We start from the raw sequence: 22,302 nt of genomic DNA on the forward strand, positions 1-22,302 counted from the left end.
TTTGCCTACTTACCAGAAAATTTTAAAAAAAAGATCAAATAAACCCTATGAAAATCTGCAATCATAATGCTGCTATGGTCTGAATGTGACCCCCCAAAATTCATGTGTTGGAAACTTAATCCACAATGCAACAGTGTTAGGAGGTGGGGCCTTTTGGGAGATGTGTAGGTCATTAGAGCTCCACCCTCATAAATGGATTGATAATGCTATAAAAGGGACCTGCAGGAGTCGGTTCTTGCTCTCTTTTGCTCTTCTGCAAAAGACACAGAGTTTGTCACTCTCTTGCCCTTCTGCCTTTTGCCACATAAGAACACAGCAAGTATGTCCATACTCAGATGCTGGATCCTTTCTCTTGGATCCTTGATCCCAGTCTCCAGAACTGTGAAAGAATAAGTTTCTGTTCTTTATAAATTACCTAGTCTCAGGTATTGCATTATAGCAGCACAAAACAAACCATGACACATAAATTTAAGGAAGAATTGCTTCACAAAGTATTTTATAACTTACCTATGTGCCACTCTAAGTAACATTGGCAACCCCTGCACAACTACAAAATCAGCAACTCTTCAAGAATGTGTCATACCTAGATAAGCCTGGGAACTTGTTAATAATGGCTTTCACTGATGCCTTCATCCAATTTAGTGTTCAATGTGACATCTGCAGATGAGCATGTTCTGGAAATGCATTCTAGGTTATGACAAAATAAGGAGCTTGTGCCAGAATGTAAATCAAAGCACTGCTTTCTTCACTGAAAAACTCTTGCTATGAAAAAAAAAATCAGTTGATTTACATTTTGGCACAAGCTCCTTATGTTGTCACAGCCCAGGTAGCAAAATTTCAGACCAGCATTTTGAGTAGCTTTGATCTAAAAGTGGATCACCCAGTTCTCTTTCCCTCACATCCAATATTGTATCCATCAGCAAATCTTATGTCTACTACTGTTTTTTGTGCTCTACCTTCAAAATATATCCCAAATCCAGCCACTTTTACCACTTCTACTGGTACAATCATAGTCCAAACAATGCTTATTTCTCACATCATGGCAACAGCCCACTAAATGGTTTCTCTTCCTCTGCTCTTGCCCTGTGATAGCCCTGTCTCCTTGGCAACCAGAGTAAATGTTCCAGAAAGCATCAACTGGACCAGGTTACTCCTGGGCTGAACATTCTCCAGTGACGTAGCCTTCTCCAGGGAATACTTCCTTGGTTCTCACTGGCTGCTCCTTCTCTGCTAATTCTAAGCTTGGTTCCTCCTTGTCTTTCCATCCTCTAAGTGTTGGTCATCTTATACGCCATCCTCAGATCCCTTCTGTTTTCTATCTATTGTTATTCCCCCAACCCCACACTCATGATGCTTTATCACATTATGGTATCACAGCATCAATACACTCGGCAAGAGAGGATTCATATTCTGGGAGGGAGGAATCAAGACAGAGGGAGAACTCATCATACTACTCAGATTGGGGCACAATTTAAAACTTATGAGTTGTTTATTTCTGGAATTTTTTATTTAATATTTTCAGAATGCAGTTGGCCACAAGTGACTGAAACCTCAGAAAGCAAAACCACAGATAATGGGGGACAATTGTGTATGCTTAATTGCTGATTGTCTCCATAAACCAGAAAATAAAGTCTGTAAAAGCAAGGAATTCTGTGATTTTATTCACTACTTTTTTTTTCAATGTTTGACAAAGAGTGAGCAATCAATATACTTGTTGAACAATATACTTGTTCATTCATGAAAGAATGAATGAATAAATAAGTTGTGAATCCCTGAAATATAGAACGAAAATGACATAGAGTTTATTATGCAGTTATCTGAAGTATAGCATGCAAAAATATATATATTTGGGTTGTTAGGAAGGATTCCTGTATCAACTCTGATCAGAACCACATTCATGACAAGCAATAGCAAATATTTGGACCTTCCTTCTACTTTTGTTGCCCAGATGTTGCTGCTCTGTGGTTCATGCTGTTCTGCACTGGAACATTCTCTTCCTTGCATCAGGGTTTGTACTGTAAATAATAGAGAATGCTTGGGCTTTCTGTCAGCAATTTAGCAAGTGCAGTATTCATAAATTCAGTGTCAACACTTGGACTTCTGCAGCCCTAGTTCTGTCTTTTTTGAATTTCACAAAATTTAAGGAGCCTCCCACAAATTCCAATACACTTCACCTGCCATTACTAAATTCTCATTGCCTAGGAATGCCATCTGTTTGTGTGACCACCTTCCCCCCCGCCCCCCGCCACAGCTACAGGTCCTATCCAGCAGCCTCTCTATTCTGCATGGGTGTGGCCATGGCAACAGGATATGTTTCACACCCCACTCCTTTCTCCTTTTGGCAGAAGAACTTGCAGACAGATCCAAATGCACAGGAAACTCCACCGCACAGAATTGTGGATTCCAGCCACTGAACCATGTGAGACTATGAAGTGTTCCATCTGGTGGAACAGCTCAGAGGGGCTCTGCTCTGTAGAAATAGGAGCTGATCAGGAATCAAATATTGTAGGCAAACCCCAAATTTAAATGTGAATGCTAATTTTGTTTACTAGACTATCTCTTATGGATTCAAAGTTGAGAACTTTTTTTTTTTTGTCACCAAGGTGACAGTTGATTAAGCCATCAGTTCACTAAACACAGCACAGAGTTTCATTATGCTTATGCTACTTCCTCTTATGCAGCATTTTCCTTTTGAAAATGGGATGCTTTTCTCCATTAAATTGCCTGGGAAGGAGAAACTGTTTCTCCTATTACATTAGCACAAGCGACAATAAACACCTTAGTACATTCTATGATACCTTATAGAAAATTGGTGTTTATTGCATTTTCCCTTTTAAATGGAAGTAAGCCAAACAAGGTGTTTCATAATGTTCTTGGAGACCACTCAGACCACACCCTGGAAGACAATATTTTCTGGTCACTGAATTAATATGCAGAGCACCCCTTCTTATAGCTTAGTAACAAGGTTCTATTTTTAGTTAGAAGGCTTATCTTATAACCCTTCTTAGCAGAAACTATTATCCACATGACAAGCATCAATGTAAGATAAAGTGAGTCTTAATAATATCTCTGATACCCCAGCCTCCTTTTAGCCACAAACAATCCTAATTTATACATTTCATGTATCTCTTCATAAAGAAATCATGAAAAACAAGCCTCTAGCATAAACTTGTACTAGAATTGTCATTACAGTTCCTTTACTTTCTTGCTTTCCATTTTAGGTTCACAGGACACTTAAAATACTCATTTTCATTACCATACTGTGTATCTTTTCTTTCCTGTCTTAAAAAGGAAACGTCTGTAAAAAACTGATACCTAAGATACCAAATGGAATGAAGCTGCAGCAGAAATTTTGCATCCAAAATGACTGACTCATATTTTCTAGCTATTTAATGTCCAAATGAGAAAGAGCATAAATGGCTTTTATTGCTGAGTTACTAGAAATAGAGGATCGACAAGATAATTTGTCTTTTATTATTTTTACTGCTTGTCTCTCTAATCTAGTTATTCATGTTAGAGACCATTACTGGAGTTGTAATATCTTATTTGTTGAACAATAGACCTTAGAATGTCTCATGCTAAAAGCAAATGCATAACAAATAAATGGATACATGGATTTTAAATGGCAAAGCTAGAACGAGGATTCAGCCAGCTACCATTTATGTTTGTTTCGGTAATACATACCAACACTAAGTCTCTCACTTCTGTCTATGAGAAAAACTAGGATTCTACTACCTCAGAATGTAGAAAGTTTTTGTTAAAACATGCAATGCTATTTCAAGAAAATGGCAACAGGAGGGAAAAGTTACCACATTCTTTGATATCTTTTACAAACTCTTTTTGGCTCAGGGCAACAGAAATTTTCACATCTTTCACATCTATACCAGATGATATCTTCAGACTTCTCCCTTCCTGCTGCCACTTCAGTGTAGGGACAGTTTATAGGCAGCATTTATATTTTAATTCTTTTCATTGAAAAAAAAACAAAAACCCAACTCAGTTTAGCTTAAATAGAAGTAGAAAATAATGGGTTCATACAGCTGAAATATTCATACTGGCTTCAGATGTGGTGGGATCAATGGGCTAGAATGTGTTTTTGTTTGTTTGTTTTGTTTACTTCTTTTTCTGTTTTAGGGGTTTGGGGACTAGTTTCATTTTCAGGCAGGCTGCCCCCATTTGATAACAAAGATGGCCATGGGCAGCTCTAGACAGGAATCCTTTGTAACCCCCATGAGAAAGAGAGCATGCTTTTAGTGTTCTATTGAAATCCCAGGGAGTGCTGTCATCACTTTACCAGCTTAGATGATGTATCTATCCTTGAACAAATCACCATAGCAAGAGGTGAGAATACTTTGGCTGGCTGGGTCACTTGTTTGCCCCTACAGAAACCACAGGCCTGAAAAAGTTGATTATGGGGTGAGAGCAGTCCACAAAGGAATGTTGCATGTTAAAGACACATATTCACAGAAGTACATTCTCAAAAGAACCTGCTAGAGAACAAGGTCCTTTGATACTACTGTCAGGCGGAGGCTCTTGTTGACATCATGTGTAGAGATGCCACACACACAGGAAAACGATTCTCCGTAACTGCTCTAGTCACTTCCTCTGAAAATCCTTGTCTGAGGGACCTTTCAAAGTCCTTCACAACACAGAATCAATAAGTATCCTCTTCCATCTTCCGCTTACTAGGTAATAAGTACCTGGGTGCTAATAACAAACCCCCCAAGGACAGGTAAAGACTAGCTGTTTCCGCACATGGCTGGCTTAGCTTCATGTGAAATGTTTCACAAATTGCAGACACGGGGCACACACACCAGGGGTGGCAGCACTAAAGGGAAGGACACTTGTTAATGCCCAATGCTCCAGAATATCCAGAAATGAAGTCTAACTCTCCACAAGAATAATATAATGAACTAGTAATTAACTGATCCCCATTGGTAGGTAATACTAAAAATGAGGCACAGCTGCCCAATTACTTTGCAGACAAAAATTTGCCATTTCGAAAAGCATATACATGAAATGAAAACTACATTTTACAATCTTATTTACTCAAATGATCTAAAGACTACAAGAACTTTTAATTCAATGTAGTGGCTGAGAGGGCCATAGATACATAGGTGTTGAGTATGACTTTGGCTCATATTTGCTAATCAAATGGGAAATTCAAAAATTTTCTATAAATTTAAATGTATCAGAGAATAACATCCCTATAAAGGGCTTTTTTGCAAGTTACTTCAAAATTCAATTACAGCAATAATACTGCCAGCCTTTTATAATAAATTCCAAATAAACAGGTAAACTATGGCAATTAAAATAGCAAGCAAATAAATGAATAAATTCTAACAGTCTTTTTTTTTAAAGATTGAAGTTAATGTTAACTGCTTTATATAATGGAAACTTTACAAAGAAGTCTTCAAAGGCAAATGACAAAGGCAAGTGGTTTAGAATTCCCTGTGCTCAAAACCTCATAGAAACAAGTAATACGATCCTAGCACTGAAACTGAAAGCTTACTATCCACAGGTAAAGGCATATTTGTAATAATGTACATGTATTGTGGTACACATATCATGTCTACTGTCTTTAAATAGAAGACTTTTATTTTGTTTTTAAGTTGCTAGGCACCCTGCTTTTGCTTAGTGCTATCTGTCCTCTAGGAAAATAAATATAATTAGCTCTGTGCCAATAAAGGATAGTTGATCACATCATCCCTGCTTCAGAACCAAAGTCCTTAGCCTCACTAGGAGGAATCTGGATTTCTGGCACTGACTTACCGCTCCACATTCATTTGGCCCACCTCTACCCTTGTCCCAGCCACTCTGCCCATCTTTCTCATCCTCATATGAGCCAACCTATTTACTCTGTCTAAACACCCCTCCACTCCTGCTCCAGCCCCATGCAGCCTTCAACCTAGGGAGCTGCTCCTTTCTCTGGGTCTCCTCTGTGTTTCCTCTGCACACCTCCCAGCCCCATCCGCTTGGCCTTCTGGGTAGCATAACTAACATCCTCTCCCCAACACAGTCATTATACTGTCAGCTCCACAAGCGCAGGTCCATGTTTGCTTTGCCCCTCATTATATCTCCAGTGCTTATCTGAGTGCCTAGCACATAGCACATGCTTATATCTCAAATATTTGTTAGAAACATGTTCCATGCATTTGGGAAGATGCTGGTCAAAGGATACCAAGAAAAAAAAATTCCATGTGGTCTAAAACTGCTATTTCCCAGTAAATATATTTCTGCCAAAATATATTTTGATTTGGCAGACGTCACTGTGATCTGCATTCCTTGAACATACCAGGAAGACCACAGTTAGTGCATTCTAGTAACTTCAGGAAATTCCTAGATAATTGTGAGGTTTCACAGACCCAACCTAGGTCGATGATAGAAGTTAAACAAAAGCAGATTTTACCCTAAAAGAAGCAAAATTTCCTGTCAGGGAGTCTAAAATGAAATAAGCCATCCTGATAAATTATAACATTTACCTTTAGAATGGACATGTATCTAATGGCAAAATGCAACCCAATTCCCACATTCCTCAGGGGCTAAGTGGATCCCCACTGGACCACCACCACCTCTGACATTTAAGTCACTAAAATGATTTGCTCTCACGGCAGCCTTTAGAATAAATAAGGCTTAAAAGATAATAAGAGTATGGAGATCTTGACATGAGGGATGTGTCCACCTAAATCATATCATTTTGCTAGGGAACTAAATCAAAACAAGAAGAAAAATATCTCGGATCGAATGGCTTTGAACTTCAACATCAGTTCTCCTGGGATTCATAGACACATGAAGTTGAACCAATCAGACTGACCTCTGTCAGAGCTGCCTGTCTCCCAACTAAGGGTTCCAGAAACCCAGAGACATGAATATACGATGGTCTAAAACCTAGGCCCCCCTAACAGGAAAGGTTACAACAGGGCCCTTAATTCTAAGGCTGTGTGTTGGCTCCACTATAGGAGAAGTCCATTAGAAAGTCCATAGAAAATCTACAGATTCTCAGAAACGTGCCCAGTGCACTCACTGAGCGGCACAAAACCTGCTAGAACCAATGTTGCCTATGGAATTGCACAGCTGGCATCTGGCAGATCAAGTACAAGTGCCGTTGGCTGGAACACACTCAATGGTTCCGGCTTTCTGGACCAAGCGATTCACACCGAATAGAACTTACTATTAGGAGCCAAAGAAAGATTTTATGTTCTACACTTTTCTTGGTTCTATGAGTCCCTCTGGGAGTCTGTTAAAGCCTATGATCGCTTCTAAGAATGAGATACATAAGATTTCAAATGAAACAAAGTGCAATGAAACACAGTTACCAAACTTTAAAAGGATGAATCTGTGACACAGTATGTGTCTCTTTATTAATACAGTTGACCCTTGAACAACACATATGAACTGTGCAAGTCCACTTATATGCAAATTCTTCCCCCTCTGCCACCACTGAGACAGCCTCCTCCTCCTCCTCAGCCTACTCAATGTGAGGGCTATGAAGATGAAGACCGTTATGATGATCCACTTCCACTTAATGAATAGTAAACATATTTTATCTTCCTAATTATTTTTTAAAAACATTTTCTTTTTAGTTTACTTTATTATAACAATACAGTATATAACACATAAAACATATGAAATATGTGTTAACTGATCATTTATGTTATTGGTAAGGCCTCCAATCAACAGCAGGCTATTGATAATTATGCTTCTGGGGAGTCAAAAGTTATACGTGAATTTTCAAATGCACAGCAAGTCAGTTCCCCTAACCCTGGGTATTGTTCAAGATTGAACAGCAGTTCTAAAAATGGCAATATTTTCAAAGTTGCAATGAGTATACATGATTTCTCAAATATCAGCAAACAAGTGTAATGTGATATGATATCTGTGACTTCTATTGGTGAAAAAGTGATAGGTACTGCTAATTACTAAGTGGTTTGTGACCTACACCTATAATTGATAAAAATGCTAAATTTCAATTAGAGGTTAGTAATAATAAGGAAGTCATTTTCTCTGTCTTTGTGTACTAGCTGAATTCTATCCATTCTGTGAATTACTGGTTAAAAATTCCCATTTTAGAAGAATATTAGATGAATTTTAAATATACTTCCACTTTGAAGAATTTATGATCAACTTACCCTAAGTTTAGGGTGGGAAAAAAGTTGCTTATATATTTATAGAGACTTTTGAGTTTTAAAACTAGAGTAACATATAAAGTGGCAGTATTTTGTGTATTATAATGAAAAAAAAATTCATTATATATGATACTTTCCTTGCTGAGCAAATTATGCTCACTCTATCCTGGCCTTATATTTTCCCCTTAAAATAATTCCCTCCAAACTACTCTTGCTTTCTATATAACTGTCTTAATCCAGTTCTGAACATTTACATTTTCCCAAAGTGCTGTATTTTTCAGGAAACTTTTATGGCTTTTACCCCAATGATTATCCTCAGTGATCTAAAAAGATCTGAAGATCACATTGGTGAGGTCAGTAACATTCACTTTACTCCTTTTTATTGCCAAGTAAAATTCTTTTCTATGGAATATTGCTATAATTTGTTTATTCATTCCTCAACTGATGGATATCTTGGTTATTTTGATTTTGAGCAATTACAAACCCAGCTGCTATAAACTTTTGAGTTCTCTGGGTCCAACTTAGTCTTAGGCCCCATAAACCTGGGCCTTGGCCTGGCTTTTCCTCAACTTTTCTGTCCTTATCTCCTTATGTGGCACCAAAATATGCTCTGCATCTGTTATAGACCTCCACTTTCTATCAGTGTGGGACACTGGGCCCAGTGGTCTCTGCCCCTCCCCTAGTGTAAGGCTTTTGCATGTGGGAGAAGAACCTGGGGTTGTAGGTGAAATTTTGTGCCTGTTCTCAGGGCCAGAGTCTCACTACCTGAACACCTGTGGAACCAAGGGGAGGGGTAGGCCTCTCTGGTCAACTTTCCTGCCCCCCCTCAAATTTCTGGTATGCACTGAGCAAAAGTTCATGAGAAATAACTCATGAGTGAAGATTCACCTTGTGTCTGAGGCCCCCAGTTATTCTAAACTATCCTGTTTGCCCTCACTTCACAAAGAATTAAAATTTTACCAACTTTCTTCTAATTCGCTTTTTATAAGTTATATTTTTTCATTATGGTAAAATACACGTCACATAAAATTTACCAGCTTAACCCTTTTTAAGTGTACAGGTCAGCGGCATTAAGTACCTTTACACTGCTGTGCAACCTTTACCACCATCCATCTTCAGAGCTCTTTTTATCTTGCAAAGCTGAAACTCTGTATCCATTAAATAATGACTCCATTTTCCCTCATCCTTCTAGCCCCTGGCAACCACTGTTCTACTTTCTTTCTCTATGAATTTGAGTCAGAGACATATGAGAGAAGGCCATGTGATGACAGAGACAGACTGGTGGCGTGATGAGTCTATAAACCAAAGAACGCCAAAGATTGCCAGCAATAGTAGGAGTTAAGAAAAAGGTATGAAACAGATTCTCCCCCCTAGAGCCTTCAGAGAAAGAATGGCCAGGCTGACACCTTGACTTTGGACTTCTAGCCTCTAGAACTGTGAAAGAATAAATTACTCTTGTTTTAAGCCACCCAGTTTGTGCTAATTTGTTATATAGGTTTAGGAAACTAATACAGTATTTTTGTCTTCCATAAAGATATTGTTTATATAATATACTTAGGGTTTTTCTTTTTCCTTTCCTTTTCTCCTTCTAATAATTCATCTTCCCTGAAGCAAGTTTCTGCATCCTGAATCTATGTAATGGATATCACTTCAATGTGCCTGCCCAATATCACCTAATTCCCTTCTTCTGATAGCAACAGATCATAGATTATGCCTTGAGACTATCAGTCAAGATGCCCTGTTCTTCCGCTAAACTAACTCTCCTTTCTGTCTCTATCTGTCTCTGTTTTTCTCTGAATTCTGACTCTTGAGGACAGGAACACAACGATAGAAAACAGCTAAAGCTGACCCATCTCAGCAGTGGGCTCCTATCCTACCCAATGTCTTGTTCTTCGGTATTTCCTTCAATTCTATGAACTCCTTCATAATCATCCTGTGAATTCCTTTCTGCTTAAATCAACCAGAATCAGTTTCTATTTAAGTCCATTAAGGAACTCTGATAAATTTCAACATTGAAACGTTGAATTTTGTTCTGTTTTGTTTTCATGTTTACCTTATTCTGACTTAACAACTATCAGGAGGTACCAATGAAATTTCAGCTTCACTTCATTCACTTCCACAAAACAATCTAAAGATTAGCTCAGAGCTTTTCTATGTACATCTATTGTAATGAATCTATTATTATTTTTCCACATTTATGTGTTTCAGTCCATGAAGAGGGAGCTGATGAAAAACTTTAGAAAAAAAATAATGCATAGTTTCCAAATGAGCTACTAACAACCTTTATATTCTCACCCCCATTAAGAACAGCAAAAATAATTTATGAATTATAATATCAAAGAAAACTTTATTCATCATATTTAATGATAAACATGATATATACATGGTACTGAAACAAAAAATCCTTAATATGTAACATTATTGACATCTGTGCCTATAAGGCTATATGTTAAAATGATCTCTAAGTTTTTCTAAATATTACTGAATATTTCTGAAGTACCATTACTATATGGTATTTTTTTCCACCTGGTTGTTCATTTAATATTTTGGATAATTAAAATCTATATATTAATCATTCACATGACTATATGCTTTCTCTGCTATATACTCACCAATAGGTTGCTGATTTGAAACTTAAGAACATGCTGGTAAAGAGGGAAAAAAAATCTCACTTCAATGATACTTTAGTTGTGTAAAAGAGCACCTTTCAACATCCTTGGTCTTCTTAAGAATTTAAGAACCTAAATAGATATAACAGGTAATGAATACCTTGCTCGTTTCTGTACTTCCTCACTTTTTAACTTCATTGTACTAGAATATCTTCCCCCTCCTCAACGCCACATGTTGGAAACTGCCTATGGGAAAACCAACTGCTACACTGACATACTCACCACGAGTAGATTATATTTTACAGCAGCCTGAAAGCTAGCTTTAAGAATGCAAGGATATTTGATTTTATTTTCCCCTTTTGAAACATTTTATAGTAAGGCACTTACGTTTATGTATGTTACTCAACCATTTGCATGAATGAAAACAGAAGAAAATGGTTTTTATTCAAAGCCATTTATCATGGCTGTTAACATCCTTCTGCTAAATGTGTGATAAGTGACATCCTGTCACTGTGATCTGTGCAAAGATTTAAAAATAGATGACAGGAAAAAAAATCCTTAGTCCATTAATATATTAATTCAAGAAGTAAGACTACATTTTATCTTAGAAGATAATTGCATTTAAGAGACTTCTGTTCGAACAGCACCAATGGAGCATGGAGAATTTTAAAAAATATATAAATATTGAACAAATTAATCTTTCTGGAATATTTTGTCAGCTGCCCACATCTGCAGATAGTAAGAATTGATTGCTGCATAAGTCTTAGCAGCCTTACTGTCCGTTGCAATTTGGTATACAGATGTAGAGCCACAGGCCAACAAGGTCACCCAGGAAGGAAGGGATAAATCACTGAATGTTTAATAATAACAACTTACATAATGACAGCTTCTCCTGACTATTTTTCAGAAAACAGTGAGCCTATGAGCAAATATCTGACATAAGAAATGTATTCATTTGTTCCTTTAACATATATTTGTAGCAAAACGTTAATTCTAGTGTCTATCCAGCCAGTCTAATGATGTACATTGAAGGAAGATAGCTAATGTGCATTGGTGTCATTTAATCTTGGTAATTAAATGATCCATCACTAGAAAGAAATATTTGGTAATGGTGCAGGAATAATTCTCTAGACTTTAATCATGACCTAGATGAAATAAAACATGATTCCAACATTTTCCTTTGGGGCCAAACAGTAATGCAAGTGCTGTGGTGGTTTCTTATTGGCTAGCATACGATACTCCTTCTCCCTTCCTATGGGAAAACACACCTGCCTAACCCGTGTATTTCGTCTTCCTGGCCACTGTGACTCAGGAAGAAATGGGCTCTTTACCTGATCAGAACCAGTGAAATGTGAAGGGTTACTTGCCAGGATTTCTAGAAAGAGCAGTTTTTTTCTTTCCTCTGCAAGAGCTATAGAAAGCACTCTCCTCTTCACTAGATTTGAACCTGGGAACGTGAAGTTCTGAAAGCTTCTGGTGGCCACCTTAGAGCCCAGAGGAGAGAGCCTGTCATGAATGGAGCCAAGACTGACTTAGGAAGAAGAGCTAAGAAATTGTGATAAGAACTGCAAAGGAACTGGTCACATAGTTTGAGCCCTGACAGGTACTACCTGGAGTCAAGTATATATAGCCCCCTCCTGCATTCGGTCACACGGTCATGAAGTTTCTCTTTTCTTTCCCCTCAAGCCACTTGAGATCAGGTTTTCTGATTCTTGAGAGTGAAAAAAAAAATCTGAACTGATTCAAGCATAAATGATCACTTTCAAGGGCATAGCTGAAGTGTGGTGGAATTAGCAGAATACAAGGACAAAGAAGGGTGCCAGGCATCATGCTAAGATCTCTACTTCCTTATCTCACTGAGCCATCACAGGAATCAAACCTATAATCTGGTGGGTATGATTCTCAAAAAGTAGGAGAAGGTGGAAAGTCAAGTAATTTCCCCAATTTTTCACAGCTAGCAACTGAAGAATAAAAATTTGTATACTAGTTCATCTGATGCTAATAGGAATGTTCTTTCAAACTTGCCATCTGTTCTGGTTTCTGATTTTAAGTCTTTCATTATTCTAATCAATCATCCATATATCAATCACCATAATTATCAAATAAGAAAATATACATTATATATTTTACAACTAACAAAGTATCTCTAACACATAGCATGTTTTTACATTTTTTTTTTAATTTGAAACTGTTTAAGAAACCACAGTGGCAACAGCACTGAACCAATTTAAAAAAACAACAACTATTAATAACATAACTATAAAAATAAGGGCCAATCTTCAATTTTCTGATCATCAAAAAATATATCCTAGGTGAAAGACATTATCCATAGTGGCATGTTTCGGCTTCAGATATCTTTACCTAAAGCCTCGCTTATATTCATCCCAATTAGAAAAAAATAAAAGGGTGTTTGATCATTTTAATCACTTAGGTTGATTTTAATCACCTGAGTTGAACTCTGATACAAATTCAACTTGAGACCCATCGGTTACCTTTTTTGCCTGGAATATAACAACTTAAAAGAGAGGTTCTTGAGAGGTTTTGCATTTTTAAGTAAATAGAAGAAACATGGATTTAACCAAAAAAATTAAATATGCTCTTAAGAAGGAGAAGGTTTGAAACAAGACTTCGAAAAACGCACACTAAGTTAAGTAATTCAGATGACTGCTGACCTCAGGCAAATCACTTCATACTCATCTCCAGTTTAAAGATGAGGAAACCAAAGTACTAAGGAGTTTTAAAAACTCACGTAAAGGCACACACTACTAAGTATTAGATTTGACTACAAAGCTTTTGATCCTCCCTACACCTTTATTCCTCTTTCCTTATAAATGGGTAGTTAGTATTCTGGCTTATCAGTCAGTCTTTTTCAAATACATCAGCTGGTTGTCAAGACTGGTCACAACACTCTTGTTCAAATGAAAATTGTTAAAATCAGGCTTCATAATTCAGAAGGCTGAGATCAATGTTTTGGTCAGTGGGGTCCCACACTGAGGTCAAGCAACATGCATGTTTTTGTGTAAAACAGGCTACTGTCAATACCCATAATATGTGGGTATTGTGTTCCTGATGACAAACAGCACGTCTCTTTTACCTTCTTTAGGAGGACAGAGACAACTCTAAATCACAAATTAAAAGAACTGTATCAGCCATCTTAGCTCAATATTCAGATTCGAAAAGTCATCACATAATGAATATTCCGGAGGTAGAAGAGACACACTATTTATAATGAAGGCTTAAGGCCTCAGGAAATGTTCCAGCCTATTTGTTTCTTAAGACAAATAAGCATTTATAAACAAACGTAAAACCTTCCACAAACAAGGTTGCCTTTTTCCTGCATTGCTATTACTCATCCTTAACAATATGATAAAATGAAATTTTTAAATAAGATACTCTCTTTGCCTTTGCTATAGTCTAAATTGCAAAAGCTTGCTCTATGTATATGTGTTTGTTGTTATTCTTGAATTCAGCAAAGGCAACATATAGTATTTGATAAAATGTCCACCTTTCATATGACCCTCCTTCCAATTGGGACAATAAATTACATGCCAATGTGAGCAGCAAGTTTGTTTAGAGGGAAAAAGAGATGTCATAGTATTTCTGTTTTCCCCAAATAAATATACTCTCGTAGTTTAAAGCATCAGTATTAGCTGCTACCCAAAACATCAAAAATGTTCAGTTCTATAGTCTTTATATTAGCCTCCTAAAAATAGTGACATGGAATGCTCAATCTTTGAAAGCGTGTGTTCGAAGCCTTTTCTGCAAACATCATTAGGATGGAACTGATTTGAAATTCAGCTTTACTCTAACCACTAATGCCAGCACCCCGTCTTCTACAACTATGGCTATTAGAGGTGCAAAAGGGCACACATCCATTCAACAAATATCTGCAGGCAAGAAAACCTGCTCTTCTTGCTTAGATGTCAAATAAATCAATAACCGTTTCCTAAAGAAAGGAAAGAGAAAGCAAGAACTAACCCTTACCTCAAATCTCTCATTCCCCCCTTGTCTAGGCTATACAGAAATCCATGTAACTGTTTCCCCCTTAATGGTTTCTTATGCCTTCTGCATTTTCACCAATTGTGTTTCTGAAGTCATTTCAAGAATCAGAATAATATCTATAATTGCTCCAAATTCAATGCTCCAAATTTAATATACCCACTTATATTTCTTATTACCGATATATATATATATATATATATATATATATATATATATATATATATATTACTTTAAATGGACGTGGTTTTGCAAACTAGTTGCAATGTACAAGGCAGCCAGACATTGCAACTGTAAGAGTCCCAGTGCATAGAACAGATCCTGCTACTGCAAATGCTTATTGAATTTACAAATATGGTTATCATTGGTTCAAATCATATTCCTTGAGCTTCCACATAGTCCAATGTCATAGGTACATTCTATCAATATCAGTATTGCTTGCACTGAAGTCATGTTTTCCTCAGTTCTTTCACTATTCCCTTGAGAAAGAGGAAGCCTTTCTAACAGCAAGAATATGTAATTGAACATACAATTGAACAAAGCAATTAAGTAAAGATACAAGCAGAGAAACTGAGGTTGCCTTTGTGGAAAACAAAGGCTCTCCCCATTGCCTTTTTCCAAGAAAGACACAAGTCTCTGTTCCACCTGGAAGCAGGAAAGAGCTGTTTCTGTTTGTACACACAGGAGAAAGGGAGGGGTTACTGGGTCCCCCAGAGTCTTAGCAGGAATATGAAGTCTCAGCTGCAGCAGAACTCCCTGAGGGACAGTAGTAGCCAAGGGTGGATGGGATAGTTATTAGAACAGGAAAGGAAGTAAGCAGCCCTAATGATGATCCCTTCAGAATGAATCCTGAAACCAACCAACCAAAAACTAGGAGTGGGGGAGTGACACAGGGAGAGGGAGTAGAAAGGCTGGCCAAATCTCCTTAGTTTCTCTAAGTCTCATTGTGATAACGACAAGGCTTTTACCTAATAAGTGCTCCAAATTCCTGCATACAAGAGATATTAGAACAGCTCCTAGATCTTATTACATTTATGAGTATAAGCTATTGTTCCATCTTTCTAGGCAATGCATTGTGCTACAGGCTAGAAAAGCTTGTTGTTTCTTAATACATGCTGTGCTATTGATTTAAAATAGAAACTAAATACAGTACATGAAAATCATACAGGAGTCTTACCTTGTTGTGTAGAGATACCTACAAATGCTAAGGTTTCATTTTGGAATATTTTATGGGGCTTCAAATAAATATTTATCTAACGTTTTTCTTTGTTCCATCCCTCAATGAAGACCTTATAAGTTGTACTTTTAATTAACTTTAATTTTAAAAAGTAAAACTACATATTAAAACAGCAATTACCAAACAAGTTCAGTGAAAACTGGTGAAGCACAACAGTTTTAACTTGTTTTCATCAAAAAATGTTCACTCAGTTCACATGTACACATGCATATAACTTGCCTTTTGGAAATTCCTAATATATTTTAGAATTATTTTTAAAGGCTGAATAAAAAGTTCTATAAAGAAACCTCTTTAATTTCCTTAAAATAAGCATTTTTTAAAACATGGGACCATTTTGCAAAGAAAGTCTCTTAATATTAACTACACTTGATTTTTAAGATGGACTTTCAACAGGAATGTTTGAAAGCATCCTAAAATGGGTTGCTTTTCATTTTAAGCATGCCTTCTTGGCAGCCAGGGTTTCTCAACTTAAGCACTATTGAATTTGGGGCTAGAAAATTGCAGGAGGCTGTCCAGTTCACTGTAGAATGTTAGCAGTACCCCTGGCCTGACTCAAGAGATGCCAGTAACATCTGCCCCAAAGTTGTAACAATTAAAAATGTCTCCAGAATTTGCCAGTGTTCCTTGGAGGGCAAAACTGCCCCCAGCTGAGAACCACAGTTCTAAGCCTAAAGTGAGAGAAAGTGATTTCTCTTCTTCCACTCTGACATCTCTCTCTCACATTCTGCCACAGGAAGCCATTTCATCGCCTTTCTTTTATTAAAATGACTTTACCTTAGGGCAATAAGGATTCCCTAGACTATTTTCTAAGGTTTACCTGGATTTAGGGAACAATCCTCTGGAAAAACTGTCAAGTTAAGCTTCCACTTAAGGACTATGAACAAGCTCAAGGGTACAGTCCTTTGTATTTCAAATGCAGGAGGCAGGTAGTGAAGGATTTTCTCATTTGACATCAAATTTAGCATTTTATAAATGAAACCTTCTCCTCCACACTCATAAGATCTTAAAGTATCCCATCTCATCCTTTATTTGAAGCCCTAATCAATTTGCCCAACCTTCTCTCCTCCCTGAATCCCAAACAAAACAATATAGGCAAACATATCAGATTATATTTTATTTGAACAACATTCTGGGAAGAACAAAATTAATGGCTAAAACAATCGTTTATTTTACCTTCACATATTCTATAATAAGGAATGAAAACATCATAGTAATAGAAGACAATAATGACAGCAGAAGCCTTTTTATTCAAATTTCCCACCTCACAGATGTTCAGAACAATGGACATATTTCAAAGGGTATATTTCAACAGTATACTAGAAACTGGGACAGCCACTGTCACATGGAATAAGAGGACATGCCCTGGCCACTAGAAGCTTGCAGTCCTCTCTGTTGCATCTCTCCATGGGCCAGACATCCCCTTACAAAACAACCCATGCCACAGTCCTCAACACTATTCTCACTTCCCTTCATCTGAGTCTTCCCTCTGCAATAAGATGGCCACACCTATTTCAGATGGGCTCACACACAATCTCAGAGACCGGTTCTCCTGGATAGGAGACCAGCCCTCTTCGACAGCAGACAGTAGGTACAGTTCTTGCTCTCCCTTCTTTGGATCCTTCCAGAGACGGTACCGGTTTCCAGAGTTGCCTTCATGCTCATTTCCTGCATCCGGTAAAGCCTCTCTGAAAATGTGGCACTGACGACAGAACATGGCAAGCTGGATGAAGTCTGAGAAGCTGAGGCCACGGTGACAATCCACCCCCTCCCCCGCCCGCCGCGTCTTGTTTCCAATCCTATACACTGTGGAAGCTTCTTGCTTCCCTTCTTCTGTGAGTGAAATCTTTGCTGGTCAAAAAGGCGTTTCTTTATTGAGATTTTTGGACTTGTTTATTCTACTAACCTGGCCTTTTCTTTCTTTCTTTCTTTTTCATTATATTTACATGAGGGGAACTCCGTGGAGGCTCCCCCTCCTGAGAACCTGTAAGTGCTGGTCTCTGCCCCCGTTCCTCCTCCTCCTCCTCCTCCTCGGCCACTGGCCTTTTAGAGTCCCGGCGTTTCCCAGGTCTGCCGGCAACATCACTGCGTCACCTGCAGGGGCAGCAGAGTAAACCGGGACCCCCGGAGTGACGCCTCAGGGAAGGACCCTTGGATTTGGGAGCCCCTCTGATCTCCGGGACTCCTAGGATTCCCTCCCCTAAGAGTCCGTGGTGGAAGCAGCCCGGAACGGCCGCGTTCCCGGAGTGCTGAATCGAGAAGACCGGCGTCAGGTTTGGGATGTAAAGGGACAAGGGGGAGATTAGAGAGGAGCATCATTGACGAGCAAAGAATGTGACCCTGGGGAAAGGAGGCAGAAGAGACGTAGGAAAGCACGTTTCTCTTAATCCCCTCCCCGTGCCTCCCGTGAATCCCAGGATCTTCTTGCCTTGGAGACAGACTGCTCGCTACAACACTCGCGAGCCCGAGCAAGCAACATGCACACACGCGCGCGCACACACGCACACCCATGCCCCGCCGCGAGTTGCACGCTGCAGACTTCTGCCTGACTTCCCAGCCCACAGCATCAAACCTCTGGGGCAAGACCACGGATTCCGTGGCCCAGAAGTGGCACCACTCCCCCTGTCCCGCCCCCCCCCCGTAACATTCAGATCTTAGAGTGCACCCCGAGAGTGCCAGAGACCACTTAAGGGAAGCCCCGGCAGCACCCTGTACATGACTACCTTCCCCCGCTGCCTGATCTCTGCCCAAAGCTCCGAGCTCGCCTGCAGCCAGCCGAGGTGCTTTCACGCCAGGTAGTAGACGGAGGAGGAGCCTGAGGTACAAGTGGACCTCAGAGAACCGCTATGAAGTCACTATTCAGGGGGCCACACGGGTAGGCTCCAACCCTTTCCTGATTCTCTCGGCCCCACCAGCAGCCCTGTTCCTCAGCCGGATCCCAGCACGCACCCCTCCTCCCCTTCGCTTAAATCCCTCAGCGATTTTCCACCCGGCCCTCCCAGGCCACTTTCTGCATCCATCCTCTCCAGCCTGTTCCCAACATGTGGCCTCACGTACTCCCTCCAAAGACAGATTCAAGGCTGACTCTCTCCATCATTTTATCTCCCTAACCTTGTACCGATTCCCCAAATTATCCGAGTCCAACCGCCTATCCGGAGCCCACTGCCCCTTCCACCCGCGTCCTCTGCTCTCATTCAAATCCGCTTTCCACGCGCCCCACTTTCCATCCATCTTCCCTCCCGCTGCTCTGGTCAAGACACGCTTGCCCTCTACTCTGCCCCCAACACTGCGCTCTCACGCCGCTCCCACCCTACCCCCTGGGAGCACCCCTACTTTCCTTCAGCAGCTGTCCCTGGACGGGCTCCCGCGCCCCAAATCCAGCCTCCCCATCCCGCACCAGCCTGCTCCCGGCCTGCCCGGTCCCCTCCCTCGCCGTGCGGTCCTTCCTTCTTCCCCGGTCTGCCCTCCTGGCCCCCGCTGGAGCCAGTCCTGCCCTCCTGCTTTGCCCGTCGTCCCTGTCCTAGCATCCCGGTGGCCACCCGCGATCGAACTGGCTAAGCGGCTCGGAGAGGCGCCGGGCACTGGGGGCAGAGGCCAGCTGGCTCTGCCGGGCGCCAGCCGCGCCTCGCGCTTCCCAGCCGGGGCTCCCCCGGGCGCCAAGCCCTCGCCCCACCGCCCGGCAGCCTCACAAACTTACTTGCGGGTCGCCAGGAGGGGGCTGCGGTGAGCGGCGGCGGGACCCGCGGCGGCGAGTGCGCCCCTCTCGGCGGGGCTGGGCGGCGCGGCGCTGGCGCTGCGCTCCTGCGACCGCGCGGTGAATGGGCTCAGCCTGACGCAGCCGGGTTCAGCCCCCGCCGCCGCCGGGCCGCCGAGCGCATCCAGACATGCTCAGTTTCCGGACCTGCCCGCGTGGAAGCTACCAAGAGCGAGCAGCGGCGGGGGAGACAGGACGGAGCGCAGCGACGGAGGCTACCATGCCGGGGAGGGGGAGCGACGCACCGCTAAAAATAGCTCCTGCGGAAGCCACGCGTCCTCCACGCGAACCCCCTCCCCGCGCGCGTCCCCGCCCCGGGCTCTGGCTTCTGCGCTCGCTGCCGCGGCGGAGCCGGAGCCCGGCGCGTCCTGCTAGGTTCCTGCCCGCACTCAGAAGCCCACCCCGGGGAAACGGAGCCTCCCTAGCAGACACCCGCACGCTTCTCTGGCCAAGCCCCAGGCTGCCCCGACTTGGGGCTCCCGCCTGCCGGGGCAGCCCCAGTCTCAGGTTCTCGCCTAGGAAACCGAGGAAAGTGGGGTTATCGCCATGAAAAAAGCTCCCCTAGAACGAAATTTGCTCAGACTTATAGAGGAATAAAAAAAGTTTTTCGGATGCTTAGTTTGCGGGAAGGAAAAAGGAGGAACGGAAGGCGAAGTCCAAGAGGCTGAAGGGAGGCCAACAGCCCTCGTGGGGCGGCCTGAAAGGGGACTCTGGAAAGAGCTTCTAAAATTCAGAATTCTTCTGAGGGCATTTGTGACTCCTCATTCCGCAGGATTTTGCATAATTCTTTGACACCCACCCCGACCTTGGAGATTTTGTTGTTCCTGTTACCTGAACAGTGATTTTCTTTTCCCACGTTCTACCTTCACTCTATTTCCCCTCAACCCGGTTTTGAATTGCAAAAAGAAAAGGGTGCAAACTCTAGAAGAGTAGATTCTGAGGCCTGAACTGGAGGGGCTGCTCTGTCACCTTGAGGAGAGAGGGTGTTGGTCCTGTTGCAGTGATAATGCCTGGATGTGTCCCAGGTCTCCTGTGCATACAAACATTTCCAGCCTACGGGCCTCTCAGAACCACCTCACCTGCAAACTAGGTATTATCTCCTATTAATTTTCACCATAGTCTGCCTTAATTTCTGATTTTTTTTTTTAATTCTCTCCTTTAATGTGAGAGATACAAATGTTCCCCAGGTCAAATTCCAGTCTTGTTTCATTCACCACTCACAACCACCACTAGATATAAGAATCATTATTATTCTCTTCGACAGATGAGGGCATTGAAGTTTGGAGACAGATGCTCATCTTTTTCCTGGAATAACACCGTGTTGAACCCAGGGTCTGCCAGACAAGAAACTTCCATGGTTTCTACATGACTCTACATTACTCTATTCCCCTGAGTCAATAAGCTTTACCTGAGGTAAGGGCTCAAGAAATTTAGGAACTATTCTCAATAGAGTGTCAATAATAGATAAAAAACCTGGTTGAGAGTTTTGTTTTCCATTATTTCCCCCTTAATTTCTTTCTGAGTTTTCTCAGCTTAGATTTTGTATTTCTCAACAGTCACAACTGTTGTGACTGTTTCATTTTTATTCAATCAGAAAGAAAGAATTTACTGAAAATCTTCTAAGAGCAGTTTTTTTAGACTAGGAATGTATTTTATAAATATGTCATAGTTCAGGCTCTTTGATAAAGCTACTTTCTTCTACTGGTATAACAAATTAGTGAAGCTTTGATAACCTACTAAATAATGTAGATGTGCTTTCTCACAGAACTGTAGTGTTATGTCTCTCTTTGGGACAAGACAACCTCCCTACTAAATTGTTCCTTTCTATCTCCACTTCCAATTTAGTGCCGTGTCTAGTCCAAAATAGGTAATTAATGTATGATCTTTTACTTTCTTACTGAAGCTGCAAGCACCCATTTTCCTAATTTTCCAAGGGTGATTCATTGGAAGATCAAAATGGAATTTCCTTAGGGTATCAAACAACTCACCCATTCCTTTCCCCTAATAGTGAAAGAAGATGAAAAATAAACTTTATCTTCAACCTAGTTGCTTTCATTCTTCCTTTCTCAGTAATTATTCTTAAGGTGATGTGATACTCTGAATATCTTCATGCTACAGTATGAATATTACCCATAATTGTGAAACAGGGCAGATTTTGATTGTAAAGTCTTTTTGGTGTCCTGTGGAATGTGTAGCTTGAAAACATATTACATTCAGGACTCTTCATAACGAATGACAGAAACTCAACTCCAACTAACTTAAGCAAACAAAATGCATCAGCCTATGTAACTAATAAGTACAAGGAGTGGCAGGGCTTGTGCTGGGTTTACCAACGTCTGGACGAAGATGATTTTCTCTCTCACTTGCTCTCAGCATTGCTTTCTGTGTTTGCTGCATTCTCCCTCCCTATACAGATGATGAAGTTTGCAATCTTACAAAGAAATCAAGCCTTTTGCTCTGGTGAGCAGATCAGTCTTTGAAAATGAACTGTGATTGGCTGTCCTGGCTCACACAAATATGAACCATGTGCATCCTCTTGGGGAGGAAAGACTCTCAAAAGGAGAGAAAGTATCCAGTTAG

The 22,302-nt window shown here is 40.6% G+C and overlaps 1 protein-coding gene across 2 annotated transcripts in view; it reads right to left on the bottom strand.

Moving 5' to 3' along the window:
* The window catches only part of OXR1 (oxidation resistance 1), a 438,511-nt gene extending 418,683 nt beyond the window's left edge, over nt 1-19,828 (bottom strand). The window contains exon 1 of one of the 2 annotated variants that reach the window (XM_012784241.3): nt 19,666-19,828. The gene's annotated coding sequence lies outside the window, so the exon portion shown is untranslated. The remainder of the gene's footprint in view (nt 1-19,665) is intronic. The other variant, XM_076005078.1, reaches the window with a different exon arrangement.
* Nucleotides 19,829-22,302: the final 2,474 nt, after the last annotated feature.

Source organism: Microcebus murinus, chromosome 7 (assembly GCF_040939455.1).
Source record: "Microcebus murinus isolate Inina chromosome 7, M.murinus_Inina_mat1.0, whole genome shotgun sequence".
NCBI classification, from domain to species: domain Eukaryota; kingdom Metazoa; phylum Chordata; class Mammalia; order Primates; family Cheirogaleidae; genus Microcebus; species Microcebus murinus.